The 15,288-nt window shown below is 34.9% G+C and overlaps 1 long non-coding RNA gene across 1 annotated transcript; it reads left to right on the forward strand.

Moving 5' to 3' along the window:
• Window positions 1–8,478: 8,478 nt before the first annotated feature.
• On the forward strand, window positions 8,479–9,506 carry LOC135197624 (uncharacterized). The gene is made up of 3 exons (XR_010310641.1): window positions 8,479–8,764; window positions 9,076–9,161; window positions 9,317–9,506. It is a non-coding gene; the product is annotated as an uncharacterized LOC135197624 (long non-coding RNA).
• The last annotated feature ends 5,782 nt before the right edge of the window (window positions 9,507–15,288 follow it).

Consider the following 15,288-nt stretch of genomic DNA (forward strand, 5'->3'; position numbering starts at 1 on the left):
GGTGACCGCTCTCCTCGGCGTTGATTCCTTGGGAAAGGATCTTTACCATATCCTTCAGTCTACTCAGCTGTAAATGAGTACCTATCCCTGATGGGGTAGGGTCCAGCTATGGGTTAAATAGCAAAACTCAGCAATGATGGAAAGAAATGAAGGAATAAACGATAACGACGTAAATGGAACCTCTGGCAACAGAGGAGCTTCGTCCGGCAACCAGGTATTCAACCCAATTGAAGGGGAAGACGGTCAGGTACTTGGAGGTCGTCATCCAGCAACTGATCACCACAACAACGACAGTAATCAACAGCCTGAGATTGGAGTTATTATTATTATTATTATTATTATTATTATTATTATTATTATTATTATTATTATTATTATTTCCCAGACAGTTGTTATTTTCGGAGTGTCTTGTATTGTTCGTAGCTGCAATAAGAATTTTATCGTCTTGTTTGGAAACATGATAATTTTGTAATGTAATGCCAGTTTTTAAGTTTTTATAAAAAAAATATTCTGTTTTCTTAAAAATGGCATTGTTATCGCATTTCCTATAGAATTTATAGAATTTTGGGGAGAAAAATTATACTTTACTTAGTCAAATGCGATTTAATAATGAATCACAATATACATATTGTGATTCATTATTAAATCTGGTGTCCTTGGAGAAACTAGTTTCAAGGGGCAGGACCCACATTTGCTCCTTGCAGTGGAATTTGAGAGAAAACAGCAAGGGTCAAACAAGAGCAGCCGTGAAAGACCTGATAGCCCTAACAGCAAAGAACAAACAGGACTTACATGGTGCAGAGATCCACAGAAGGCAGTGGGACATGGTGCCAAATACGCTTAGGCCAAAAGACAAGAGGCCCAAGCTAAGAAGCCGAATGGACATGAATACAAACGGACAGAAGGTAAAATGGATATGATGCTGAATGGATAGAATTCTGAATGGACAAAATGCCAAACAGAGATGATGCCAAATATACAAGAAGTCGAAACAATCTTGACTGGGTCATAAATTAGATAATTACCACAAACCTTAAATAGATCATTCTATTTTCTATGTGAAATTCACTATCCCTTGAGTTTGATCTTCTATTGTGATAAGAGAGGATGAGAAGATAAAAAGGTTAATGGCACTGCATTTTGGTGGTGTGAAAAATGCAAAAAGTGTAGTGCTAGACTGAAAACTATTGATGATTAAGTGCAAAGCAATGCATGTGATCATTCTTCTCCACCTTAGGGGGCTCATAATTTGGTTTTTAAAGTATTGGACGGTATGAAGAGTAAACCTGAACATTTGGGAGAAGTTATGAGCACCATAATTAGGAATGCAACAGAAGAATTGCCACTTAGTAAGAGCAAGAGAGGTAGAAATGGCTGAACCTTTAGATGCAACAACCCGATTCATTGCCTATAATTTACTTCACTTCATTATTATTTTGACTTACATTGTTTTCAATATTCTGTGTAAGAAAGTTTTAAATAATGGTTTTAATTATCTATCCTATATTTCTGGTGAAAGAAATTTGCAAATAATGGTTTTAATTATCTATCCTATTCCTTCCACTTCTTACATATTCAGCATCTTGTCCATTCAGCTTCCGGTCAGTTTGACTACCGGCCAGTTTGGCTCTGGTCAGTTCAATTTCCTGGCCATTCGGCATCATGTCCATTCTTCTTCCTGTTAATTTGACTTCTTGACTTTAGCCTCTTGGCTTCAGCCTCTCAGCTTCAGCCTCTTGGTTTTAGCATAAGTCAGAGCCGTATATAGAGAGAGTTTGGCCAACCTTTTGACAGGGCGCCATCTAGTTCCTGTCCTTTTCAGCCGCGCTCACCCACCTGAGCGATCTCTCTCTCTCTCTCTCTCTCTCTCTCTCTCTCTCTCTCTCTTCTCTCTCTCTCTCTCTTTTATCATATGCTGCTGACCGTTAACTTCAGCTTTGTATCATCAATTAAGATGTTTATTCAAACACTCATGATAGTTTATAACTTTGTTACAGTATTAACTTTAAAATACATAACAAGTATTATGAAATATTATACATGGTTTCAAAATTAACTGTTTACCTATATTCATTACAGCTTTTCTCATTATCATACTCTTACTCCCTAATTCACTTCCTTTTGATTTTTACGACCAAGCCTTACGAATATTCTCTTGTTTTTTTAGCATAAATATTCTCTTGTTTTTTTAGCATAAAAACTTCAGGAGTCTATCCTTAATGTCATGGCAAGAGGGAAAGGTGATATTATTTTGTCCAAGTGTTTACCAAAGGCACAAGTCGTCCTAATAAATTGCTCTTGTTTCCAAAACTATTGTCATTTGCTTTAACAATATTTTCTGCATTCTGGAATAAACTGAAGCAGGAATCTGGGTTTTAAACTAGACAGTTTTCTCTATATTCTTTTAACCAAGTCACCTTTTGAGAAGGATCTGTCTGTGTTGACTGGCTGCTCTCTATTTTATGAAGTGATTATTTGACTTTTTAACCTTTTTTATGCAATAACCAGCAATATAATGTAGGGTGTTCAGTTCCGCTTGTGTAATTAAATTGTCACAAGAGAATTGGTTAAAATCAGGTTCCCCAGTTTCATTTTCAGCATCACCATTTGTTTCAACATTTGGCTTATTAAGAAAGTCAGCTAGAAACTTGCGGTCATCTACGTTATAATTACTTGCACTTAAGCATTTAAGAAATTATGCAACTGATATCGATTTCAGGGACTGTCGAAATTCTAAGGCAATTGGCACTGGGGTTTTCAGTCTTACGGAGCTAAACAAGTTTTCCAGACAATCTTGAGTGAATCTGGATGTCAGTAAAAATCTGTGACCTTTAGCCAAGTAATTTCTTTTGAGATTAAGACAGGAAGTGGTAGACAATATCACTCCAGTTTGAATTGGCTTCCACTGTGCATTAACTCCAATACGTATTTCATTAAACACTCTTACAACTTGCTCAAGATGCAGTATAGCTTGCTTATAACAGGATTCATTGACGTTACTTAGTGCCATGATTGGATGTTTGCTTGACATTAAATCGAACCACTTATTTATCAGACCAATGAACCAAGCTGTTGTCAGTAAGTCTTTACTGTATCCTTTGCGTTCAACAAGTAATGAAGTCCTGCTTTTACCGAATTGCTAAAGAAACTTAAAGCACCTGATACTTTCGTTTTCTCAAAATGAGATGGATTTACATGAGTTTCAGTGAGTTTCGGCGTAAGCTTCAGATCTTTGCCTTCCTGAAAAGATATCAAACTTTTGGCATTATCAACTGTCGCCTCCTTCGATGGCAAATCACATTGTTTTACCATGTCATCACTCAAATGAATGATATTACCTTTCACTAGACATGACCACAAGTTCTTTATAATATGTGGTACATCGAGCAAGAAGTAAATAAATTGTTCTTCGCTAATAGGCCGAGCTATCTTATTAACAATTTTACAGTTCCTGGCAAAAATAATGCCAAAGTCCTTAAGAAAGGCCCGAGTTGCACTCCTCATGTCTGATGTGATGGCACTAAAAAAGCGCTCGCTGCAAAATATCCAAAACCAAAGATTTTAAAGTTTCCCCCCATGACCGCTCTGGTGTGACACTGTCAGACAGAAGCAAGATGGCAACCATCGGTCAGTGATGTCGCCTGAGTGGTTCCGAGCATGGCCAAACTCTCTCTATATACAGCTCTGGCATAAGTGCATTCGGCACATGGCCACGCTCACCACAGAATCATCAGAGGAGCTGGGGTACCCACCTACACAGGAACTCCTCGTCAGGCAAGTGGTTTGGAAAGGAATGTCAAGAACGCATCAACATCTTGGAGATGAAAGCAGCCTGATTAGCTCTGCAATCGTTTCAGGGGTGTCTATAAGGCAAGACCACAGTAGTCATGAGCGACACCTCAATTGTTACATACTTAAACAGATAAGGAGGAACGATCTCTCGTGTACTGAATTAATTAGCTGTAAAGATAGACGAATGGTCGGAACTCAAAGGACTGGCACTGATGACAATATACATCCCAGGAAGGAACAACATTGTAGTGGACATTCTATGCAGACCAGACCAGATAGTGGTCACAGAATGGTCTTTTGATCAAACAGTGGCAAACAGACTCTTCAGATTGTGGGAGGGTCCCACATTAGATCTGCTTGTGACATCAAGGAATCACAAACTCCTCATGTACTGCTCTCCAGTCCCAGATGAAAGAGTCGTCCTTCAAGACACCTTCCAACATCAGTGTGGTTCCCCCATTCAGCCAGATCCAGAAGGTAATAAACAGGTTGTTCATCTCCCAGGACCTGTGGATGACAGTAGTAGCTCCAAGGCGACCAAAAGCAGAGTGGTATGCAGATCTTCTCCACCTGCTAGTGAACATTCCAAGAAAACTGTTACTGACACAAGACCTGTTGAGGCAAGAGCACAACAGCCAAATACATTGAGCAGTAACCTCCCTCCAACTTCACAGATGGAGGCTATCCAGCAACTGCTCAAAAAGAAAGGCTTTTCGAGAAAAGTTGCAACAGTCATTGGCAGCTTCATTAAACAGCCCTCAACCTGTATCAGGGCAAGTGGAAAGTCTTCCTGGGTTGGTGTGGTGAGAGGAATTTACATCATCTCAAAACAGCTGTAAAGGATGTAGCAGATTTCCTCTTTTTTCTGAGACATAAGAAGAACCTCTCTCTCTCTCTCAGCAATTAAAGGTTACAGGGCTTCCCACTCTAAAGAGTTTAAACCAAGGGGCATAGACTTGTCAACATCATAGGAATTATCAGACTTGGTGGAACATTTTGAAAAAAGTTGCTTACCCAGAGTGTCACCAAGGTCCTATCTTCATTTACTAAATCTCCATACGAACCAATCAAGACTGCATCAGACTGATACTAGACGTTGTAAACAGTGTTCCTCTTGGCTTTGGCATTGGCAAAGAGAGTTGGAGAAATGCATGTGCTTTTGTACGAGGTCAATCTTACCCATGGTTGGAAGGAACTAGGGTTTAAATTCTTTCCAGAGTTTGTAGCAAAGACTCAGAACCCCTCCACATATGACCCAAGGTTCAGTGGCTTTTCCATTCCCTCTCTTAAGGACTTCATGGGAGACAATTAAGAAGAGATGCTACTGTTTACAGTTAGATGAGTGAAAGTCTACCAGAAATGGACAGCCGCCTACGAACCAATGAAACATAGGTTGTTCATTAGTACAGGCCAAACAAAGGAGATATCCAAGAACACAAACTCCTTCTGGTTGAGAGAGGTGATACATTAGAGATATATGTCTTTCAATAGCCTCAAGAACTACATAGTTGGATAAATATTGTGTGTTGACCTTTGGAAGGGGCAAACGACCTTTAGTTTTTCTAGCTTCAAGACTTGTCTCATAAATCCTTGGAAACATTGTACGCGTAGAGCTACTATAAAGCTCATAGACGTAGAGCAGGATACTAGCTCCTCCACTCTGAGGAATAGCTCCATGGAGTTCCAGGAAATCTAGAATAAGTACTATTCACAGATTAATATTTTTTAGATTTAGTTCATTTTGGGTCACCCACTCTACTTTTTATTGTGAGATCTACCGCCCTCCTAAATGTGAGTTTCCAATATATAAAGATGTAGGGAGTAATTGTATTGGAACAAATAACACATTAGAAATAAAAATTTTATTTTTCCTAACGTACGAACCTACATAAATGTTACGCTCCTCTTTCCACGGATACCCAGCTTGTAGGGTTGCCAGGCGTTTCGTTTTCCCGGGACATGTCCCGAATTGGATCATTTTGTCTTCAGTCCCACATTGACCCTTTTGGGACATCCTTATTGTCCCGATTTTAGTTCATCCTAATAAAAACATACTTTTAATACCTTTGTATGAAATTATAATTCATTCTCTCTTTTCTCAGATTCTCTTGATGAAAGTAGAATTTTAAATAACCAAACGATGAGACAAGTGTTTTACAGTAGTTTACAAAAGGCTGCTAACGGTGTTTGCAATTTGTTCAACTGTTAAGCTTGACTCCGGAAAGCGAAAAGTAATCCATCCACCCCAAGACGTCAAAACGTAAATGTAAATTTCGTGATGAATATTCGAGCAAATGGACATTTATCAAACAAGGCAGGAGCTGTTTGGAAGCAAACTGTGGTTCATGTAATTGCCCTTTGAGTACTGAACATGGTGGGGAGAATGATATCAAGACACACAGATTCAACAAAGCACAAACGATATATTTCCTCCACTTCAAAAGATAATAAAATAACAAGCTTACTGATTAAGAAAAACACGATAAAGAAAATTAATAATTAGCCGCAGTATTTCCTGACTATAAAATTGCAAGTAAATTTTCAAGTGCTAAGACAAAATGTGCTGCAATAATCAGAAACGCTGTGGCTCCACATATTATTGCCGAGATTGTTAAAGATATAAATAACTCTTCTTTTTATGGCATTTCTACAGATGCAAGTAATCATAATGCTGAGAAAATATTTCCGTTGATTGTGCAATATTTTCACGGAAAAATGGCTTGGCGATAAAGTTATTGTGAGTAAAATCCCTTCCGACTGAGACTTCGGAAACAATAGCAAACTTCTCGTCGAGTTAGGACTGAACGTCAAGAAATGTATTATAGCTTTCGGTGGGATAACACTAGTACTAATTTTGGTGGACGTTTGCAGAAAGGCACAAAATTAATAATGTCTTTTCAAAATTGAAGGAAAGCATGAATGAAGTGATGGAAGATGTTGGTTGTCCAGCCCATATTCTGCACATTGGTGCTCATATTGTGGCTAATGTTCTGTCTGTTGATGTTGAAGTAATCGTTGTTAAGTTGTTTTAATACTTCAGTGTTTATATTGTTCGAACTGAGAAGATGAAAGATTTCTGCGAGTTTATTGGTGGTTTAGGATGCCTCTCATTTCTCTCACATTCTAAAACTTGTTGGCTTTCTCTGATGAGAGCAGTTGAGAGAATCCTACAGTTGTTTGAAGCACTTAAATCTTTTTTGCTTTTGACAAAAAGGCCTCCAAATTCTTTTAGAATTTGTATAATCCTCTGAGCGAAGCTTACTTATATTTTGTCTTGAGTATGTTTTTAGCAGCAAGATTATTAAGGTAGAAAAGAGAGAAAACAGTATAGTTGAAGTGCTTGGCTACTTAATATAGCTCATTGCAGTTATAAAGGAAAGAATGGAAGAAAAGTTTATTCCTCCTCTCGGTGTGAGGGTTCCCTTCACAGTGATGACACCACATCTCAGAAGAAGAAGAAGAAGAAATCCATACATGAGGAGGATAACATCTTTAGAAGGTTTTGATAACTGTTCATGGATGTTATTAGATAGTCTTCCAGCACGGGAACAAGTACAACCGTCTTGTCTAGTGTTAAAAAACAAAGGTATAAAAATTGACGACAACGTGCTATTTTTCAGTGGTCAACATTTAAAAAATCCCTTGATAAACAGATGGAGATGAAGCCTGATGAATGGAAGGCTAAGATGTTAATTTTGTGCACGTACTTATTTAGCACTCCAGCTCATCACGTTTATGTTGAGCATGTATTCACAATTACGAATACCCAGTACACTGATGAACGAAACAAGCTGGATGTGGCTTTTGTAGAAGCTGTATTACAATGCACACGGAGCCTTAATATTCAGTGCAAAGAATTTTATAGCAGGTACCTATTGTAAAAAACAAAACTACCAGAGAAATATAAGTAAAGATGTATGTTCAATTTTGGTGCATATAAATTTCTTATGTGTCCTCATAAGAATATCCTCCAAATGAAAAGAAATTTAGTTTAGTTTCTGTTTTGCTTGTATTGATTATTAATATTCTAAATTACTCTCATTTTATTTGCATCTACTATTAATTTTCCAAATTATATTCTTTTTGTTTTCTTTATACCCCCATTAAAATTCTTGCTTTATGCTTTCACTTATGTGACAATTGTCTGTAAGTTTTTATAACATATTGGTCTGGGTGTGCATATATATATAGGTATAAATTTATGTATGGTGAGAAATTGTGTCCCGAATGCATATTACCGAAGTGTATACGCCCTAGCCGATAAGGGGCTGTGCGGCCAATCAGAGCCCGGAAAAAACAGTGACGTAGAATGACGTCATCTCCCTTTCTGCCAATCATCGGAGGAGGACAAATGATGTTAAAAAGTGTCGTTTATTTCGGAAAAGAAGTCAGTCGAATTATTCTTTTCATCATTACATTTCTTGCAATCAACGGTATGGCTCTTGGCCAATCACAGCTAGGCAAAACAGTGACGTAGGAATGACGTCATCTCCCTTTCTGCCAATCATCGGAGGAGGACAAATGTTGAAAAAATAACACTAAGTTTTTTTTTTCCTCTGTTTTTTTTTTAATATGGTAATTTGGTAAGTTTGTAAATGATTGTTTTATTTTAACTTGCATTTTTAGTATTTAAATATTTTTTGTTTGCATAAAATGATGACAATTCCTTAATAACCTGTCAAAAATTAAGATGGTTTGGGTCGTTGAAGATATTTGCTGCTCGTTATACATTTCTTACAGAAAGGAGAAGTGGACGGCTTTTAATGAAAATGAAGGCAGTTCTTAGCCATTTTCACCAGTGACAACATTGGATTTACTTACCTCTTTATCGTCATGGTGAAAAAATAAGTGATCGGTACCATGGATCCGCATCTTACGTTACCTTCTACTTGGAAGCCTTATCAAGAGCCAGCACAGCAATTGTGATTTATTGCATTTATAAACAGCATACACGGACAGTATGGGTTGTGAGGTACGTCATCATTTTTAAAGGTCATTTAAATTTTATGATTTATAACCCATAGTTCATTTAATAATGAAAGTCCCTTGCTTTGCTTTTTAGCCCCCACAAATAAATATACCCTTGGATAATATTTATATCATTTACAATTTTTATGGGATTGCCATATTATAATTTCCCAGTCATAGTTAAGAGATTCATTTTATCTTCAGTTACTTTGTGCTGGTTAGATAATTTAAGTGTTGTATCATATTTTGGTATTTTCTCATTTGCCACTCTTGTTAATTAGTCGTTTATTTACATTCGCTCTTTTTACTACTTAGGTGGTTATTCGTTCGGCCTTACTGTAAATTTGGCTTGTTGTATACAAGTAATGTACTTAATACGCTAAGTGGACCATTGCCTTTAGGTAATTATTATTTGATAGTGTTAAGTGAAATCCATTATTGATGCAATACATATATTTGAATGGCATTCCTGTGCTTAAATAATTTATTAGTGATTTCGATAGTTTAAATTACCATTTGAAGTGTAACTGAGATTTGGTATTTTATATTTATCTAGGGGTTCTTGAGAATGGTAATTGGAAGTTGGAGATGCTTGACCATCGCTTTGACCTCCATTTAAGGCGATCATCTTCGACAGCAGCAACAACAGCATTGGGTTTAATTTGAGCAGCTATACATGAAACCATTTTATTATATCTTATTCAAGTTCATAATTTTATGAAGGTTTCATTAAAATAAGAAAATTACTCTTTGTATTAATTTTCCTACGTAATAAATTTTTCGAGAACAAATAATATTAAAAAGTGTCGTTTATTTCGGAAAAGAAGTCAGTCGAATTATTCTTTTCATCATTACATTTCTTGCAATCAACGGTATGGCTCTTGGCCAATCACAGCTAGGCAAAACAGTGACGTAGGAATGACGTCATCTCCCTTTCTGCCAATCATCGGAGGAGAACGAACGATGTTGAAAAAGTTGTGTTCACTGCGAGACTGAAACATCACAATTAAATTTAGACTTCAATTACTGATACAGATAATTGAATGGATTTTGCACCATTAAAGTCTAAATTTACTTATGGTATTTTAGTCACACTTTAAACTAGTGCAATCTACCCTACTGTATTGCCGCGTACTATTGCTCAAAGTTACTTGCATTTCGGAAAAGAAGTACACAGCCTGTATGATACCTATTTCCTTTAGTTTTGTTTAGAAGCTTGAACTTCGTTCTTCGTATCAGTGCACATTTTAACATTATAACTGGGCGACTGAAGAAAAACTGTCGCCTATAATATATTATAGCAAGAAGAATTTTTGACTACTGGGCGACCAGACAAATCCCCAAAATTTACAGGAATTATCAAGAAATGGAAAAGCTACCCTTGCAGTAAAATTAGATGTCCGTTTTCATTTAAAGGAGAATTCATTAATGCTGATATATATATATATATATATATATATATATAATATATATATATATATATATATATATATTTTCTCCTAACAAAATATTGCTCTATCATACTATAAATATTACTGGATATCACTCGGGTTGAAATCAGTCTACCTTAATCTCCTTGAGCTGTCATCATTAGGATCTGCATTGACGGCAAAAAGGCCCATTTCTACCTGCAGTGATGCCTAGTTCTTCGTTGGATAAGTGGTTTTTGGGCTCGGCTACCAATCTGGTGGTCTGAAGCCATGTAAAAATATCCAATCCTTCGGGCCAACCCTAGGAGAGCTGTTAATCCGCTCAGTAAAACTAAGATATGCTTTTTTTTTTTTTTGCAACAATACCTATCACACTTTCATCTTCCACATCCCCCGTGAAGAAGCGTGAATCTCTGGCCAGTTTCCCCTAACTCCTTGCATACAGACGCAATTCCATATAATACTTGAAGTTTCCCAAGATTGGACTCGGACCAATAGGCCCATCAGTAAAACAGCTCTAGTGGTTCAATTATACGTGTAGCTATCCCAATTGCACAAGAGAGCGAACCCTAAAAGTAGGCCTATCCAAGCCTACCCTTCCCTAAGTATATCTAAAAATTCAACACTCAGCATAAATTATCTTTTGGTGTGTTATAGCATCTGGATCTCTGGATTTGGATCTTACCGAGCCTTATATTTAGATACCGAATTCCTCATGATAATAGACTTGATAAGACCTTTCTATATTAAGAATTTTTTTAGTCTCAAAATGTTTAGTATGTTGACACTAACTTCAGAGTTATAATAATAAAATAATAATAAATTTTATTTCAGCTCAAGGCCATATACATGGAATATATAAAGTATAGGCAATAACTTATAAAATCTAGATACATGAGACAACATGATAAAAAATTATAAACCAGCAATATCCACACAACGTGTTAATGAAGAAGTATGAAAGACAGTATATTCATATTAATGGCAATAACAGCAATAATATTGAGAACAGTAGTTAAAAAAAATCGTTAAAACCCATAATAATCAGTGATCAGATTTCATATAATTAAATTCAGCTAGGGATTTTAGGATGTTACAGTAGTGAGCTCCAGACGGCTAGATATGAAAATTGAAAGTGGCAAAACTCTATATTCACAATAATAATGTCTAAACGTCTCCCTCAATCGGTGATTGGTTGAGCGAGGAATGGGGAATTGTCACCTAATCACAGTGTTCCATGCATGCATGACGGTTTTCCAGCCTGCATGCCGAGGCCGATCAGCGGAGCACAGTACATGCATGAAGACATGACGCCCATGGACGGTTTATAGACTTAATAAGGCAGACCAATGTGAGTGGTGGCACACTGATTCAGACGAGTATGCGACTTCGTGAGACACAGCGAGATAAACTGCAAACTGAAATATATATTTAATCGCAGACTGTAATGTTATACCTACCACCAAACGAAAATTCATTCAGCAATCAATTAGCCCCTATGGCTATTAGTTTATCTCCCATTACACTTCGGTGATATGTGTCCCGGATTCAATCTTGCAATCTGGCAACCCTACCTGCTTGTCACAGAACAAGCAAGGATCAATAGGCCTAGCCAAACATTTATAGGTTACTATTCAACGTTTTCTGTATTTTCATTATGACAAGCAAAATAAAAAAGTTTTGTTTTTTAACGCTGCAAAACATATAGCCCTACAAATCTTGACTGCTGAAATAAAACCCTCTTTAGACCGTGAAAAAAGGTGCAGGCCGTGTCACAAGAAAAAAAAAACTAATACAACAGTTCTAAAAGAAAAAAAAATGAAAGAACGACAATAATTTTAATTTCCTTTAAAGGTAATGTTATTTTTCTCGGCTGTTAAGATATTAATTGGCCATATATCCATTGGCGGGTGACTCGTTCATTTGTTTTTAAGCCAGCCTCGTGCTGGAATGGGACTCTGCTCTTAGGCAACCTGTAACCGAGTAACACTGAATGAGTCTTAGAAAGTGAGTGACTGTTATGCAAGAACACGGTTACACTTAGTACTACATGTCTAGGCATCTCATAGAGTGTCAATCACTGGAGTGGCGATCTCCCTGCCAACCGTGTGACCTCGGGTGGCCATATTGAAAAGTCTCTATTACTATTATTATTTTTACTATTATTGTTTTTATCGTTTTTACTATTATCATCTTATTATTACTATTAATATTATTATTTTTACTATTTTTATTATTATATTGCTGTTGCCGGGACTATTGTTATTATTATTATTTTTATTATTATCATTAGTGGACCAAATTTCACAGAGAAAAATTACCTTACAAAAGCAGGTTGGCCTAAACACTCCAACCATATTGGTCAAGGCCTATGCATCTGCTATTGCCAATCTAAGCAATATAGCATAAATGGTTCCAGTAAATTACAGGACTTACTTTGCATGCAGTCACTAAACACTAACTAAACAGTAATGTACAATCACTAAACACTAACATTCCCAATACACTACTAAACACTCACACTTAATATACACACTAAACGCTCACACTCACTAAACCCTCACGCTTCACATACACTCACCCTCAATAACACTAAACACTCACTAGGCACCCACTGTACAATAAACGCTCACTAAACACTCATAAAACACTAAACACTCGCCAAATACTCACTGTACCCCTAACACTCAGTAAACATTTACTAAACACCCACTTAATCCTAAACATCTATCAAACAGTAAACAATCACTTAGCATTCGCTAAACTATACTAAACGTTCACTGAGTACTAACTATAAACTAGGCAATAAACATTCACTAAGCACTCACTATACACTAAGCGCTCACTAAACCCTAATAAACGCTCATTAAACCCCTGAACACTCATTAAACATTAAACACTGAATAAACATCCACTCATCACTCATCAAACACTTACATACTAAACATTCACTAAACACTAACATTCACAAGATATTCACCAAACACACACTAAACATTTACTAAACATAAACATTCACTAAACCCTAAATACTCACTAAAAATTCACTGAATACTTACACACTATAAATTCACTAAACACTAACATTCACTAAACCTTAAACACTCACTAAACATTCACCGAATGCTTACACACTAAACATTCACTAAACCCTGAACACTTGCTAAACATTCACTGATTAGTTACACAGTAAACATTCACTGAATACTTACACATTAAGCATTCACCAAACACTAACATGCGCTAAACCTTCACTAAACCTAAACACTTACTAAACACTTACACAGTAAACATTTACTAAACCCTAAACAATCAGTAAATATTCACCGAATAATTACACATTAAATATTCACTAAACACTAACATTCACAAGACATTCACTAAACATTCACTGAATACTTCCACACTAAACATTCACTGAATACTTACTCATGAAACATTCACTAACATTCACAGAACATTCACTAAAACCCTAAAGACTCACGAAACATTCACCAAATACTTAAACAATAAACATTTAATAACATTAAAAAAACATTAGCTAAACCCTAAATACACGCTGAAATTCACTGAATACTTACACACTAAACATACACTAAACCCTAAACGTTAGCTAAACACTTAATCATTAAACAACAATAAAATCTCTGTTCAATTTGCGGGTTATAACACCTTTAAAGATGACTGCAATGCTTTGCAGCGCCGCCCTAGTGGAAGATCACTGAACTACGTGGTACTGGTATAGAGTTTGCAAATCCAGGTATATATCCTCTATGAGGCATCTCGTGGCCCACAATTGATTGGTAGTAGTTATACGGAATATGCTAGTTTTCGCTGTTTTTTTTATTATGATAGATACTAGACACCTGAATAATATTATATTATATATATATATATATATATATTATATATATAATATATATTATAATTTTTTTTCTATATATATATCAATCTAACAATATATATACCAACACACACACATCTAATATATTATATATTATATTTATATATATTATATATGATATATATATATAATATATATAATTTAATTATATATTATATTGATTATATAATATTTAATTTTATTATTTTTATATATTATATATATTTATATATATAATTAATATATATACTTATATATATGATTGTGTGTATATAATATATTATATAATATATATATTATATATATATTAATATATATAATATATTTATATATATTAATATTAAATATTAGTATATATATTAATATCTATATATTAATATATATGTATATATATATATATATATATATATATATATATATTATATATACTATACTATAATATTATATATATATATATATATATATATATAAGGTATATATATATATAGATCTCTATACCCTATATATTTGATACAAAATCCTGTCCATCCGTGTGTGCCATCCGCCTGTGGTGTTTTGGCATGGTAACACTGCGTCCGGGGCTTTAAATAGTTACACTATGTGTAAGTTTTAGGTAAATAAAAGGCTATCTGGGTGTACATTTGCAACTGAAAAGTGTTTTAATAATTTACTGTATGTGAATTACACCGTTGATATTCGAAATAGGATATTATTTAAAGCCAGGGGCGCAGTGTTACCATGCGCAAACACCACAGGCGGATGGACAGATGGAAAAAAACAGAGTATAGTATCTATCATAATATATATATATATATCTATATATATATATAGATAATCTATAAAATATATATAATAATATATATATACATACTATATATGTGTGGGTGTATGATATATATATATATATAATAGATACATATATATCTATATATATATATATATAATATAATATATATATCTATATATGTATGTACAATATATATATATATTATATATATATATATATATATATATATGATACATATATATGTGTGTGTGTGTGTGTGTGTACAATTATATATATATATATATATTTATATATATATAAATATATATTATATATAATATGTGGTGTGTGGTGGTTGGTGTGTGTGTGTTTGTGTGGGTTGGTTGTGATTATTATAGTAGCTAGACACCTTAATTTATATATATATATATATATATATATATATATAT

Source organism: Macrobrachium nipponense, chromosome 21 (assembly GCF_015104395.2).
Source record: "Macrobrachium nipponense isolate FS-2020 chromosome 21, ASM1510439v2, whole genome shotgun sequence".
Classification (NCBI taxonomy): Eukaryota; Metazoa; Arthropoda; class Malacostraca; order Decapoda; family Palaemonidae; genus Macrobrachium; species Macrobrachium nipponense.